Here is a 14480-nt window from a genome sequence, read left to right as displayed (position 1 = left end):
CAACCTGCCTCAATGACTATTATCCAGTAGCACTTGCATTCACTGTGATGAAGTGCCCTGAGGGGCTGGTGATGACACATATCAACTCCTGTCTGGGAAACGATCTAGATCCACTCCAATTTTCCTACCGGCACAACAACTGATGCCATTTTGTTGGATCCTCATTCAACCCTGGAACATATGGATGGTAAACATGTATACATCAGGATGCTCTTTATATACAGCTCAGCATTCAATACCATCATCCCCTCAAAACTAATCAATAGTCATTATGGACATTGGAAACATAATGAAGGGTCAGACACTGAGTCCATTTGGGTGGAACTCAGGAATAGGAGGGGTGCAATCACATTGATGGGATTGAACTAGAGACCCCCCCAAGTAGCCACCAGGACATTGAGGAATAGATATGTAACCAGAGCAAGGAAATGTGTAAAAATAATAGGGTTTTTGTCATGGGAGATTTCAATGTCTCTCATATAAACTGGGACCTTCTTAGTATAAGGGGTTTAGATCGGGTAGAACTTCTTAAGTAGTATCCAGGAAGGTTTCTTAAATCAATATGTGGATAGTTCAATGAGAGAAGCAGCTGTACTGGACCTGCTGTTGGGTAATGAGCCTGGCCAGGTGCCTGAGCTTTCAGTGGGTGAACAGTTATGGAACAGTGGCCACAACTCCTGATCTTTCTGGATAGATATAGATAAGGATAGGTATGGACCTTGTGGGAGAGTTTTAAATTGGAGCATGGCATATTACGAGGGCATTAGGCAGGAATTAAGAAGCGTTAATTGGGAAGGGCTTTTCTCTGGCAAGTCCACATCAGACCTGGGGAGGGTGTTTAAAGATCAATTGCACGGAGTACAGAAGGAAGGATGGGGATGGAAAGATAAGAGAACCTTGGATGTCCAGAGCAGTGATGAACTTAGTAAAGAGGAAAACTGAAAAGTATACAAAGCTTTGGAAAATGAAGCACATGAGGAGTATATGGAAGCCAGAAAAGAACTAAAGAAGGGAATCATGAAAGCCAGGAGGAGCCATGAAAAGTCCTTGGCAGATAGGATCAATGTGAATCCTAAGGCATGCCTCAGGTTCAGCCGGCAGCATTAGTCTAGGAGAGACAGTCTTCAGCTCCACCAAACGTGTGAAGTCTTGTTTGTGTAGATGCTGTGTGATGCTTTCTGTTGTATTGTAATGTGAGCGTAATTAAAAGTAAGTTAATACTAATTAGGATATCGGGGGGGGGGGGGGCTCTACTTCCGTTTTTGTTCTTCCGGTAGCCCTCGGTACATAGTGTCCCCGCCATGCAGTATGGGTTGTGAAACCCTCTGTATATACGTAACATTTTGAAGTTCGAGATAAAGTTGTTTCTTCAACATGAAGTTGTCGAGTTTGCCTTTTTCAAAGTAGAAGTTACCACATAATTTTGGTGACGAGGTGAACGGATTTTGTGAATGTGTCAGCACGTTTTTCAAATGGGTGTTTTCACATTCAGTATGGCTATACTTGGAACTATCTGTGAATTCCTGGAAGAAGCCGAGGATTGGCTGGAGTATGAGGAAAGGTTGGGACACTTTTTCTGTGCTAATGGAATTACGGAGGAGGCTAAGAAGTGCTCTATTCTCCTGAGTGTGTGTGGGGCAAAGACTTACAAGCTAATAAGGAATTTAGCCGCACCGCAGAAACCGGGGGAGATTCTATTTGACGAACTGGTGAAACTCGTGGGGAACCATTACAATCCAAAACCTTCTGTGATAGTCCAACGGTGCAAGTTTCACAGCCATTTCAGGAAGACAGGTCAGTCTGCGGCCAACTTTCTGGCCGAGCTTCGGCAGCTGTCGGAGCATTGTGATTTCGGAGCGGTGTTGGAAGATATGCTCTGTGATAGATTAGTATGCGGCATTAATAATGCCGACATACAACGCCGCCTGTTAGGGGAAACCCCACCGTTGACTTTCAAGAAAGCCTTAGAGATTGCCCAAGGTATGCAGATGCCTGCTAATAATGTCAAGGATATCCAGAAAGGACATGGGGGTCGCAGTCGGTGGCAGTGCACTAAGTCAGGAGGGAGACTGGTAAACAGGCAAAGCGGGTGGAATGTTTCCGATGTGGAGGGACGCACTATGCAGAATGATTGAAAATTCAAAGACACTGTCTGCCATGCTTGTAGCAAAAAGGGACATTTAGCTAAAAAGTGCAGAAGTTCAAAGGGTAAGATGAAGCCTGGGCAGGGGAAAGCTCAACAGGCTCAGGCAGCCACACACCATCTAGAAGATGCAGATGAAGAGGCAGTGTCTGCCTACAACATGTTTGGAGTGGAAACGGATGAGGAACCACCTGAACCATATTATGCCACAGTCACTGTCAGGGGAAAGGACATTAAGCTTGAGATTGATTCAGGGGCTACTGCATCGGTCATTAGTGAGGAGACCTACAGGAGGACATGGGGGTCCAACCTGCCTCCCATTAGACCGTCAAAGCCCAAACTTAGGGCCTATATGGGGCAGCCCATACCTCACTTAGGGGTGTTATACGTGGACATTTCAACTGGGGGTCAGAAGGCTGAAGCCAGGCTGGTGATAGCTAATTGCAGTGGGCCCAGTCTTTTGGGTCGCGATTGGCTTCGCAAAATCCGGCTCAATTGGCATGAAATTAAGTCTGTGCACACGACGGAGGACATTCTGCAGCAGTACAGTGACGTTTTCAGGGACGAGTTGGGAACACTGAAGGGCGTAACAGTGAAACTGCATGTTGACCCTGAGGCTACACCATGTTTTTTAAAGCTCAAGTCGGTGCCCTAGGCCATGAAAGGCAAAGTCGAGGAGGAGCTGGAACGTTTACAGAGGCTGGGCGTTATTGAGCCCATCCAGTTTTCAAGGTGGGCGGCTCCCATTGTTCCAGTTTTGAAGGCAGACAAAACGGTGAGGATATGTGGGGATTATAAGCTTACGGTGAATCAGGTCTCTAGGCTGGAGGAGTACCCATTGCCATGGGTGGATGACCTGTTTACGACCCTGTCAGGGGGGTAAGCTGTTCACAAAGCTGGACATGAGCCACGCCTACCAACAGCTGCTGCTCTACGAGGGTTCAAAGGAATACGTCACAATTGCCTGGTGTTTGGAGTGGCGTCCAGCTCTGCCATTTTCCAAAGGACAATGGACACTTTGCTGCAGGGGATTCCGCATGTAGCAGTGTACCTTGATGATATTTTGATCACGGGGGCTACGGAGACGGAGCATCTGGATAACTTAGACCGGGTGCTGAAGAGGCTCTCAGACGCAGGGCTGCGGTTGAAACGCAGAATATGTGTGTTCCTGGCATCGAGTGTGACTTACCTGGGACACAAGATCACAGCTGAGGGGCTTTGCCCTGTGGAGGACAAAGTGAGAGCTACTAAGGAAGGCCCAAGCCCCAAGACCATCATGGAACTCAGATCATTTTTAGGCATGGTGAATTATTATGGCAAGTTTCTTCCTGACCTCTCAAAGGTTTTAACCCCGCTGTATAAGCTGCTTCACAATGACACTAAGTGGCAATGGGGTGAAGAGCAGAAGAAAGCCTTCAAGGAAGTGAAAGGACTTCTCCACTCAGCGAAGCTGCTTGTTCACTAAGACCCAGACGAGGAGATCACCCTGGCATGCGATGCCTCACCCCATGGAGTCGGGGCAGTTCTCTCACTTGTAATGGAGGACTGTTCAGAGAAGGGATATTCACAGCTAGACAAAGAAGGTCTGGCCATTGTTTTTGCGGTCAAATGCTTTCATCAGTACCTTTATGGACACGCATTTACAATTTATACGGACCATAAACCACTGATGAGCCTGTTCAGTGAGACTAGATGCATCCCACTGCTAGACTCAGCCAGGATACAGCATTGGGCTCTTACATTGTCAGCCTACCAGTATGCTATGGTGTACAGAGGGGTGGGGATAATGCAAATGCCGATGCACTGAGTCGACTACCTTTACCTGAGACACTTGTTGCTACATATGTGCCTCCAGAGACTGTGTTTTCATTGGAGAGGCTGTCAGAGACACCTGTAAAGGGACTCAGATAAAGCAGTGGACAGAAAGAGACCCAGTCCTGTCCCAAGTCAAGACTTTCCTTTTACAAGCTTGTCCCAAGTCGTGGAAGGAGAGGAACTGAGGCCTTCTGCCAAACGCAAGACAGAACTCAGTCTGCAGGACGGCTGCATTTTCTGGGGGGTGAGGGTCATTGTGCCTCCCCCTGGCCATTCACAGATTGTGGAGGAAATTCATGAGGCTCATCCAGGAGTGTCTCGAATGAAAAGCCTTGCAAGATCCTATGTTTGGTGGCCAAGAATGGATCAGGATCTGGAGAACAAGGTAAAATCATGGACACAATGTCAGACTAATCAGAATATGCCACCACCAGCTCCTTTGCACCCATGGGAGTGGCCAGACCACCCCTGGTCTAGGCTATATTTGGACTTTGCTGGCCCTTTTACGGGGCAGACGTTTCTTGTAACGGTAGATGCGCATTCTAAATGGATCGAAGCTCACATCATGAGCAACATCACAGCCCCCTCAACCATAGGCAAACTCAGGCAAGTGTTTTCAGTCCACGGGTTGTCTGACACTCTGGTCAATGATAATGGCCCGACGTTCACTAGTGAACTATTCAGTGAGTTCATGCAGCAGAATGGCATTCATCACATTCGGACGGCCCCTTTCCACCCAGCCTCAAATGGTTTGGCTGAGCGGGCTGTTCAGACAGTGAAGGAAGGCCTGAAGCAGATGACAGGTGTTACGTACCCCGTAACTGGGTTGCCAAACCAGCAGAAATGGATCACTCAATTGGTGTCTGGATTACTAGAACTAAGAAAGTTTTATTAAAGAAACAAGTAACACAGTAATCGAACGGATAATAAATGCAACAGTTCAGCAATGATAAACACATGTGCACAGAATTAAGATTACAGCATCAATCAAGCTCTATCGTTGTCTAGGGGTAAATGACCAATTTCAAAGTGACACAAAGTTCAGTCCAATTTAGTTCAGTTCGCAGTAATCGTTGCCATGGTGATGGACAACGTTGGGGGAGGGAGAGAGAGAACGAGAACGACTGATCATTCAGAAACGGCTTCCACTCACAGACCTGCGATATTGCTCACAAGCAGCTTTCAGGCGGGTCCTTTGTGATGTCACCTGAGGTCACCGACTGTGACCCCTCCTCCAGATGCGGTCGATCCTCTGCAGTGAACCCGGCACCCAAGCGAGGGTGGACACACTCCGGGTTCCCGCTGATCGTACCTTTCCACCCTGTGCGTTTATGGCCCGGTACTTCCCACCGACTTGTGAGAGGCGCACCGCTTCCAGGGTCTCGTTACCTCGGGTGTCCTGTGTGCTGCCTTAGCGAACCTGTCCCTTTTTATCCCCCTGCTGGGGTATCGCCTGTCCATCACTTCAAACAGTTCAGGGTTCAAAGGGAGAGCCGCTCTAGACAGCTCTCTCTCCCGTCCCTTCAGTACACATCTCCAGATCGCCTGTCCATCACTTCAAACAGTTCAGGGTTCAAAGGGGGAGCCGCTCTTGACAATACCCAGACTGATGGCTCCTTCATTAACACCTCCAAATGCTGCCTCATTGTGTGCCTTATCTCTCCCTCCCCTGAGGACAAGTGGCAGACCAACTGCTGATGCCACTGGTGCTAGCCCAGGCCAGCAAACATCTTAATTTATGTGTATTCTCGTCACACAGGGGACTCTCTTGCATGCGGCTTTCATGTTTCCTGTTTAAATACCGCGTCACACCACAGACTACGACTGCCCGCATTCCCACAGAGATGCTGATGGGGCATAGGCCCAAGTCAAGATTGGACCTGCTGCGCCCGGACATGAAGGCGAAAGTGGAGAGAAAGCAGGAAAAGCAGAAGGATGGACATGATCAACATGCGCGAGAGAGGCAGTTAAAACTGGATGACAGTGTCTACGTGAGAAACAACCAGCAATGGCTGCTCGGGGTTATTCTAGAGCAGAGTGGTCCCGTCTCCTATGTTGTTAAGCTGACTGATGGGCATGTTTTCTGCAGACATCAGGACCATGTGCGCCTGCGTCATGATACCGGCTCAGAGGCAGACACTTCCATGGAGTTTCCATTTGTGAGTCAGACTACGGCGGAAGCATGTCCACCAGTGACTTTGCCAGAGGGCGAGACGCTGGCAGAGGGGTCGGGGTCCCCTGAAGAAGATGGACATTCTCACACAGATGCACAGACCCCTCTTATGCCCCCAAAACCAGATCCACCCAAAACACCCTCATCAGCAGTGCATACTGGGTCGTGTGCAGATCACAGTGCACGCGTAAACCTCCTGACAGACTGAATCTTTGATGGGACAGTTTATTTTGTGTTGTTAGATTGAATGTTGAATCTGTCACGTTTCCCCAATGTTTTGTATTGGTAAACCGTTGCTAAGGTACCAGTATAAGTTTTCAGGGGTACGCAAGTTAATAACACCACTGGTTTTTTATTTCCTAGTTTATTACATTTGGGGATGTTGGATTTTAAAGGGGGAGAAGTGTTGTAATGTGAGCGTAATTAAAAGTTAATCTTAATTAGGATATTGGGGGGGGGGGGTCTACTTCTGTTTTGTTCTTCCGGTGGACCTCGGTATATATTGTTTCCGCCACGCCGTACGAGTTGTGAAACCCTCTGTATATACGTAACATTTTGAAGTTCAAGATAAAGTTGTTTCTTTGGCATGAAGTTGTCGAGTGTGCCTTTTTCAAAGTAGAAGTTACCATACTTTCCTCTGTTACAAATCAGTACCAAGAAATAACAAACAGTAAACCATGTGGAATTAAGTGATTGAGCTTTATAATTCTTAATTTGACTATAGAGTTAGTAAAGAAAACAAAAAGAAAAAAGACCCATTTTAATGAAACAGTCTAATGTGCATGTTGGAGCTGTCAGTACCTCCAGTTGAACTCTGCCTTTTTGTGTGTTTGCCCCCAGGTGTCAGTCTGTGGTTTTGTATTGCCATGTGCTCCTGTCCCCGCTCCTGCTCTACTCCGGCCCCTGTATTACTGAGTACTCTGTCTCTCATCTGTTTCTCATTATTACCTGTATTGCTGCCACCTGTGTCTCATTGTGCTCCACCTATCATCTGCCTCTCTGTTTATTGCTCAGTGTATTTCAGTCCCGTGTTTTCAGCTATTTGTTGCTAGATTGTGCCAGTGAATTTTTCTGAGCCTTTCCAGCATTTGTACCTGTATTCTGTCTGTCTGAATATTGACTCATAAGCGCAAAATAATCTGCAGATGCTGAGGTCAAAGCAACACTCACAACACGCTGGAGGAATTGGCAGGTCAGGCAGCATCCGTGGAAAAGATCAGTTGACGTTGAAGGGTTCCGGCCCGAAATGTCGACCGATCTTTTCCACGGATGCTGCCCGACCTGCTGAGTTCCTCCAGCGTGTTGTGACTGAATATTGACTCTGCCTGTTTCCTGATTCTGGGTTTTGGATGTCTCTGGATGTTTTGATCTCTGCCTGAACTCTGATGCTGACTTTGTTTGCACCTCGGGATATGTTACTATCACTGTGTGCACAGTACTGGGTCTGCGATTGGATCCCTGACAGTACAATCTGGCCAGAATGGATCCAGCAGACCCTGGTCATCTGAGAGCTATCCTGGAACAACAGGGAGTGATGCTGGGGAGACACCAGAACCAGCTGGACTCCGCGTGCAGGGCAGTGGAGTTGCGTTTTGCCAATGTAGCTGATCTTGTGGCCCAGACTCAGTCACTCCAGCTGTCCCAGAGCACCCATCAACATTCTGCTACTGCACCTTCCACCCCACCCTCGGCGTTCTTGCTCACTCCTCCTGTCCAAGATCCCTGTCTGCCTCCTCGAGAAAAGTACTCAGTTGAGCCTGGTACCTGTGCTCCTTTCTTTCCATGTGCACTCTCACTTATGAATTACAGCCAACAACTTTTCCGACTGATCAAGCCAAGGTAGCATACGTCATCACCCAACTGTCTGGTCGGGTGAGAGAATGGGGAACAGCCGTCTGGGAGGCAGGCTCCCCTTTCTGCAGCGGTTTTCAGTTATTTTCTGGGGAGATGAGAAAAGTGTTTGATTGCTCCAAACATGGGAGAGAGGCTGCCCGTAAAATGCTGTACATGCACCAGGGGTGCAGATCTGTGTCAGATTACACCATAGATTTCCCGACCCGAGCCACTTCCAGCGGCTGGAACTTGAAGGCACAATACAACACCTTCCTGAACGGACTCTCCGAAGACATCAAAGATGAGCTGATCACCCAGGACCTTCCTGCCACCTTTGAAGCCCTGGTGGATTTGGTCATCCGTATTGATGTTCACCTTCAGCAATGCCGCAGAGGGAAGAGTTCCAGAGGGTCCCTGGGGGCACTGGGTGAGTTCCAAGCTCCTCATCAGTGTACATTGCCCTGCCGTTTGCTCCATCTATAATTCCTGTTCCAGAGCCCAAGGCTATGCATGATGACCGTACCTGCCTGATGCCGACTGAAAGACAAAGGAGAATCAACAATCGCTCCTGTCTGTACTGTGGCCAACCAGGCCATTTCATCTCCAGCTGCTGAGTAAAAAGCCAGTGCTCACCAGTAGGACAAGGAGTACTGGTGAGTGTGACCCCTGTCCGGCCCTCCTCAGCACCACTCATTTTCATACCTGCTTCTCTGGAGTGGGGTGGCCAACGGCGAGCAGTCTCCATCTTGGTGGATTCTGGTGAGGAGGGGTGTTCTATTGATTCCGGCTTGGCTGCTTAGTGGGAATTACCCACGTCTGCTCTCCAGTCACCATTAATGGCCAACACCTTGAATGGTCAGAGATTGGCTAACATCACTGATGTCACGGCCCCGATGAGTCTCAGTTTATCTGGCAACCATCATGAACAGTTAACCCTTTATGTTATTGACTCTCCTCAAGCTCCCATTGTCCTGGGCCATCCCTGGTTAGTCAGACACAACCCCCACATTGACTGGCTCAGTCACAAGATTGTAGGCTGGAGCCCATTCTGTCACTCCCACTGCCTCCGCCATGCTCGGATCCCCTGTCTCCAAGCCCAGATCCCTCTGAGGAATTTCCGGACCTTAGTGCCATTCCTCCTGAATACATGGACCTCAAGACTGTGTTTAGCAAGTCCCAGGCCACTTCCCAGCTGCCTCATTGTCCATATGATTGCGCCATTGGCCTCTTGGCTGTCACATCTCCCCTATGAGGCCGCCTGTATTCCCTGTCCGTACCTGAAACAGAAGCCATGAGTAAGTACATTCAAGCAACACACATCAAAGTTGCTGGTGAACGCAGCAGGCCAAGCAGCATCTGTAGGAAGAGGTGCAGTCGACGTTTCAGGCCGAGACCCTTCGTCAGGACTAACTGAAGGAAGAGTGAGTAAGGGATTTGAAAGTTGGGGGGGGGGAGATCCAAAATGATAGGAGAAGACAGGAGGGGGAGGGATAGAGCCAAGAGCTGGACAGGTGATAGGCAAAAGGGGATACGAGAGGATCATGGGACAGGAGGTTCGGGAAGAAAGACCGGGGGGGGGCGCGGACCCAGCGGGTGGGCAAGAGGTATATTCAGAGGGACAGAGGGAGAAAAAGGAGAGTGAGAGAAAGAATGTGTGCATAAAAATAAGTAACAGATGGGGTACGAGGGGGAGGTGGGGCGTAGTGGAAGTTAGAGAAGTCGATGTTCATGCCATCAGGTTGGAGGCTACCCAGACGGAATATAAGGTGTTGTTCCTCCAACCTGAGTGTGGCTTCATCTTTACAGTAGAGGAGACCGTGGATAGACATGTCAGAATTGGAATGGGATGTGGAATTAAAATGTGTGGCCACTGGGAGATCCTGCTTTCTCTGGCGGACAGAGCGTAGATGTTCAGCAAAGCGGTCTCCCAGTCTGCGTCGGGTCTCGTCAATATATAAAAGGCCACATCAGGAGCACCGGACGCAGTATATCACCCCAGTCGACTCACAGGTGAAGTGTTGCCTCACCTGGAAGGACTGTTTGGGGCCCTGAATGGTGGTAAGGGAGGAAGTGTAAGGGCATGTGTAGCACTTGTTCCGCTTACACGGATAAGTGCCAGGAGGGAGATCAGTGGGGAGGGATGGGGGGGACGAATGGACAAGGGAGTTGCGTAGGGAGCGATCCCTGCGGAATGCAGAGGGTGGGGGGGAGGGAAAGATGTGCTTAGTAGTGGGATCCCGTTGGAGGTGGCGGAAGTTACGGAGAATAATATGTTGGACACGGAGGCTGGTGGGGTGGTAGGTGAGGAGCAGGGGAACCCTATTCCTAGTGGGGTGGCGGGAGGATGGAGTGAGAGCAGATGTATGTGAAATGGGGGAGATGCGTTTTAGAGCAGGGTTGATAGTGGAGGAAGGGAAGCCCCTTTCTTTAAAAAAGGAAGACATCTCCCTCGTCCTAGAATGAAAAGCCTCATCCTGAGAGCAGATGCGGCGGAGACGGAGGAATTGCGAGAAGGGGATGGCGTTTTTGCAAGTGACAGGGTGAGAAGAGGAATAGTCCAGATAGCTGTGAGAGTCAGTAGGCTTATAGTAGACATCAGTGGATAAGCTGTCTCCAGAGACAGAGACAGAAAGATCTAGAAAAGGGAGGGAGGTGCCGGAAATGGACCAGGTAAACTTGAGGGCAGGGTGAAAGTTGGAGGCAAAGTTAATAAAGTCAACAAGTTCTGCATGCGTGCAGGAAGCAGCGCCAATGCAGTCGTCGATGTAGCGAAGGAAAAGTGGGGGACAGATACCAGAATAGGCACGGAACATAGATTGTTCCACAAACCCAACAAAAAGGCAGGCATAGCTAGGACCCATATGGGTGCCCATAGCTACACCTTTAGTTTGGAGGAAGTGGGAGGAGCCAAAGGAGAAATTATTAAGAGTAAGGACTAATTCCGCTAGACGGAGCAGAGTGGTGGTAGAGGGGAACTGATTAGGTCTGGAATCCAAAAAGAAGCATAGAGCTTTGAGACCTTCCTGATGGGGGATGGAAGTATATAAGGACTGGACATCCATGGTGAAAATAAAGCGGTGGGGGCCAGGGAACTTAAAATCATCGAAAAGTTTAAGAGCGTGAGAAGTGTCACGAACATAGGTCGGAAGGGATTGAACAAGGGATGATAAAACAGTGTCGAGGTATGCAGAAATGAGTTCGGTGGGGCAGGAGCAAGCTGAGGCAATAGGTCGGCCAGGACAGGCAGGTTTGTGGATCTTGGGTAGGAGGTAGAAACGGGAAGTGCGAGGTGTGGGAACTATAAGGTTGGTAGCAGTGGATGGGAGATCCCTGAGCGGATAAAGTCGGTGATGGTGTGGGAGACAATGGCCTGGTGCTCCTTAGTGGGGTCACGATCGAGGGGTAAATAAGAGGAGGTATCCGCGAGTTGTCGCTGTGCCTCGGCAAGGCAGAGGTCAGTACGCCAGACTACAACAGCACCCCCCTTATCGGCGGGTTTAATAATAAGGTTAGGATTAGTGCAGAGGGAGTGGAGAGCCGAGCGTTCCGAAAGAGTGAGGTTGGAATGGGAACAAGGTGTGGTGAAGTCGAGACGGTTGATGTCCTGTCGGCAATTAGCGATAAAGAGATCCAGAGCAGGCAGAAGACCAGAGTGGGGTGTCCATGAAGAAGAGGAGGGTTGAAGACGGGAGAAGGGGTCATTGGTGGGGGTGGAAGAGTCCTTGCCGAAGAAGTAGGCTCGGAGACGGAGACGGCGGAAGAAAAGTTCCGCATCATGGCGAACATGGAACTCGCTGAGGTGTGGGCGAAGGGGGACAAACGTGAGGCCCTTACTGAGAACAGAGCATTCTGCCTCCAACAGTTGAAGGTCGGAGGGGATGGTAAAGACCCGGCACGGATGAGAGCTGGGATCAGAGGGGGGAGGGGGGAGGCTGGGGGTGTCAGTGGAGAGGGGAGGGTTGGGGTGAGAGGAAGATGGAGCCTCCGAGGGCCCAGGAGCTGACGGTGGGATCTGAGGAAGACGGGGCTGCGGAGTGGTGGTGGGGGAAGGGGAAACGGGAGTCACAACAGCAGCACATAAAGACCCGGCCTGGAGCTCAAGGCTGGAATCTTGAGAGCTGGGATCAGAGGGGGGAGGCTGGGGATGTCAATGGAGAGGGGAGGGTTGGGGTGAGAGGAAGGTGGAGCCTCTGAGGGCCCAGGAGTTGATGGTGGGATCTGAGGAAGACGGGATTGCAGAGTATTGGTGGGGGAAGGGGAGACGGGAGTCACAACAGCAGCACATAAAGACCCGGCCTGGAGTTCAAGGCTGGAGTCGCAGTTGGTGGTTGCAAAATCGCTGTGAAGGTGTCCATGGGTGTTGCTGGAGTCCGGGTTTTGAATATGCTCTGAGGTGTTGGAGCCGCCGAGATCAGTGGCAGGAGCCGCAATCTGAAGTTCATGCCTGCTAGCGTCGGGGCCGGCAGGCTCTGGATTCTGTAGATGTAGGATCTTGCGATCTTTGCCTAACATGACAAAGTCAAAAAAACGGCGATTGCAGGCGTGAATCCGACGGAGGATGAAATAACGGGTAGGACCATTACGGACGGCGAATAAAGTGTCCCGAAGGTGTGGAAGGGTCTGGGATAGAGGCACCAAGTACCTCCTCATGGCGGAGAGAGTTGCCTTCAGAGCTTGATGGGAGAAGCGGCGAGAGGCAGAGTCAATAAAATGTGAGTAGCTGGGATAAGTACATTCAAGAGTCTTTGGGTGCAGGCATCATCCGGCTGTCTTCCTCCCCTGCTGGTGCCAGTTTTTTCTTTGTTGAGAAAAAGGACGGCTCCTTGTGTCCATGCATTGATTACCAGGGACTGAATGATGTCACTGTTAAGAACTGTTACCCTCTCCCGCTCATGACCTCGGCATTTGAACCACTGCAGGGAGTCTCAGTTTTCACCAAGCTTGATTTCCGTAATGCCTACCATCTTGTCCACATCTACAAAGGGGACAAGTGGAAGATGGCCTTCAACAGCACTTCAGGCCATTGAGTATCTGGTCCTGCCATTCGGTCTCATCAATGCTCCTGCCGTCTTTCAAGCCCTGGTAAATGACGTTTTCAGGGACATTCTGAACCAATTTGTTTTTTGTGTATCTCAATGACATTTTGATTCTTTTTTCTGGGTCCCTTGCTGAACACAGGTCACGTCCACAGAGTTCTCCAGCGCCTTCTGGGGAACCAGCTCTTTGTGAAGGCCAAGAAATGTGAGTTTCATTGCAGTACCGTCTCCTTCTTGGGGTATGTAATTTCAGGTGGTTCCATTCAGTTGGACCAACAGAAGGTCAAGGCGGTGGTTGAATGGCCCCAACCTTCGACTCGTCAGGAATTGCAATGCTCCTTGGGTTTTGCTAATTTCTATTGCTGCTTTATCAGAAATTACAGTACACTGGCTGCACCACTCACTGCTTTTACCTCATCGGTTGTCAGATTCTACTGGTCCCCTGCTGCTGCAAAAGCATTTTCTGACCTGAAGGAACATTTTACCTCCTGATTCAACCCAAGAGCGTTCATTGTGGAGGTGGAAGCATCTGACATTGGTGTAGGAGCTGTTCTCTCTCTCAGTGCTTGGCCAAGGATGAGAAGATGCGCCCCTGCGCTGCCTTCTCTCACCGCCTCACTCCCACGGAGCGGAGTTACCATGTCGGAAACCAGGAGCTGCTGGCTGTGAAGCTAGCTCTGGAGGAGTGGAGGCATTGGCTGGAAGGAGCCAAGGTACCATTCTTAGTCTGGACTGAGTACAAGAATCTGGAATGTATCCATACGGCCAAGCGTCTCAACTCCCGTCAAGCTCATTGGTCCCTGTTTTTCTCAAGATTCAATTTTACTCTGTCATTCCACCCTGGTTCCAAGAATGGAAAGCTGATTCCCTCTCCTGAAGATTTCCTTCCTCTGAGACCCCTGAGGTTCCTGATGCCATCCTCCCTGCTCACTGTCTCGTGGGTGCAGCGCAATGGGACATTGAATCCATGGTGCAAGCTGCTCAACAGAGTGAGGCAGCCCCTAGTCAATGCCCCACTAACCGTGTTTATGTTCCCAGCTCTGTCCCCTCACAGGTATTGCAGTGGGGTCATTCTTCCCAGTTATCCTGTCTCCCTGGAACAAAGTGTACTCAGTCCTTCAGTCGGCGGTTCTGGTGGCCTCCATAGGAGATGACATCCGCAACTTTGTCTCAGCCTGCTCGATCTGTGCTCAAGGCAAGAACTCTAATCAGTCACCTGCTGGTCTGTTACAACCCCTGTCGATCCCCAAGAGACCCTGCTCCCACATTGCCCTGGATTTTGTCACCGGTCTTCCCCCATCAGATGGTAACACCACCATTCTCACAGTAGTTAATCATTTCTCCAAGTCTGCACACTTCATTCCTTTACCTAAACTCCCCTCTGCCAAAGAAACAGCCAAATTACTAGTACTGCACGTTTTTAAATTGCATGGTTTACCTATAGATGTTGTGTCAGATAGAGGCTCTCAATTCACATCCA

Source organism: Mobula birostris, chromosome 9 (assembly GCF_030028105.1).
Source record: "Mobula birostris isolate sMobBir1 chromosome 9, sMobBir1.hap1, whole genome shotgun sequence".
NCBI lineage: Eukaryota > Metazoa > Chordata > Chondrichthyes > Myliobatiformes > Myliobatidae > Mobula > Mobula birostris.
Note: the sequence above shows the minus strand (reverse complement) of the source record.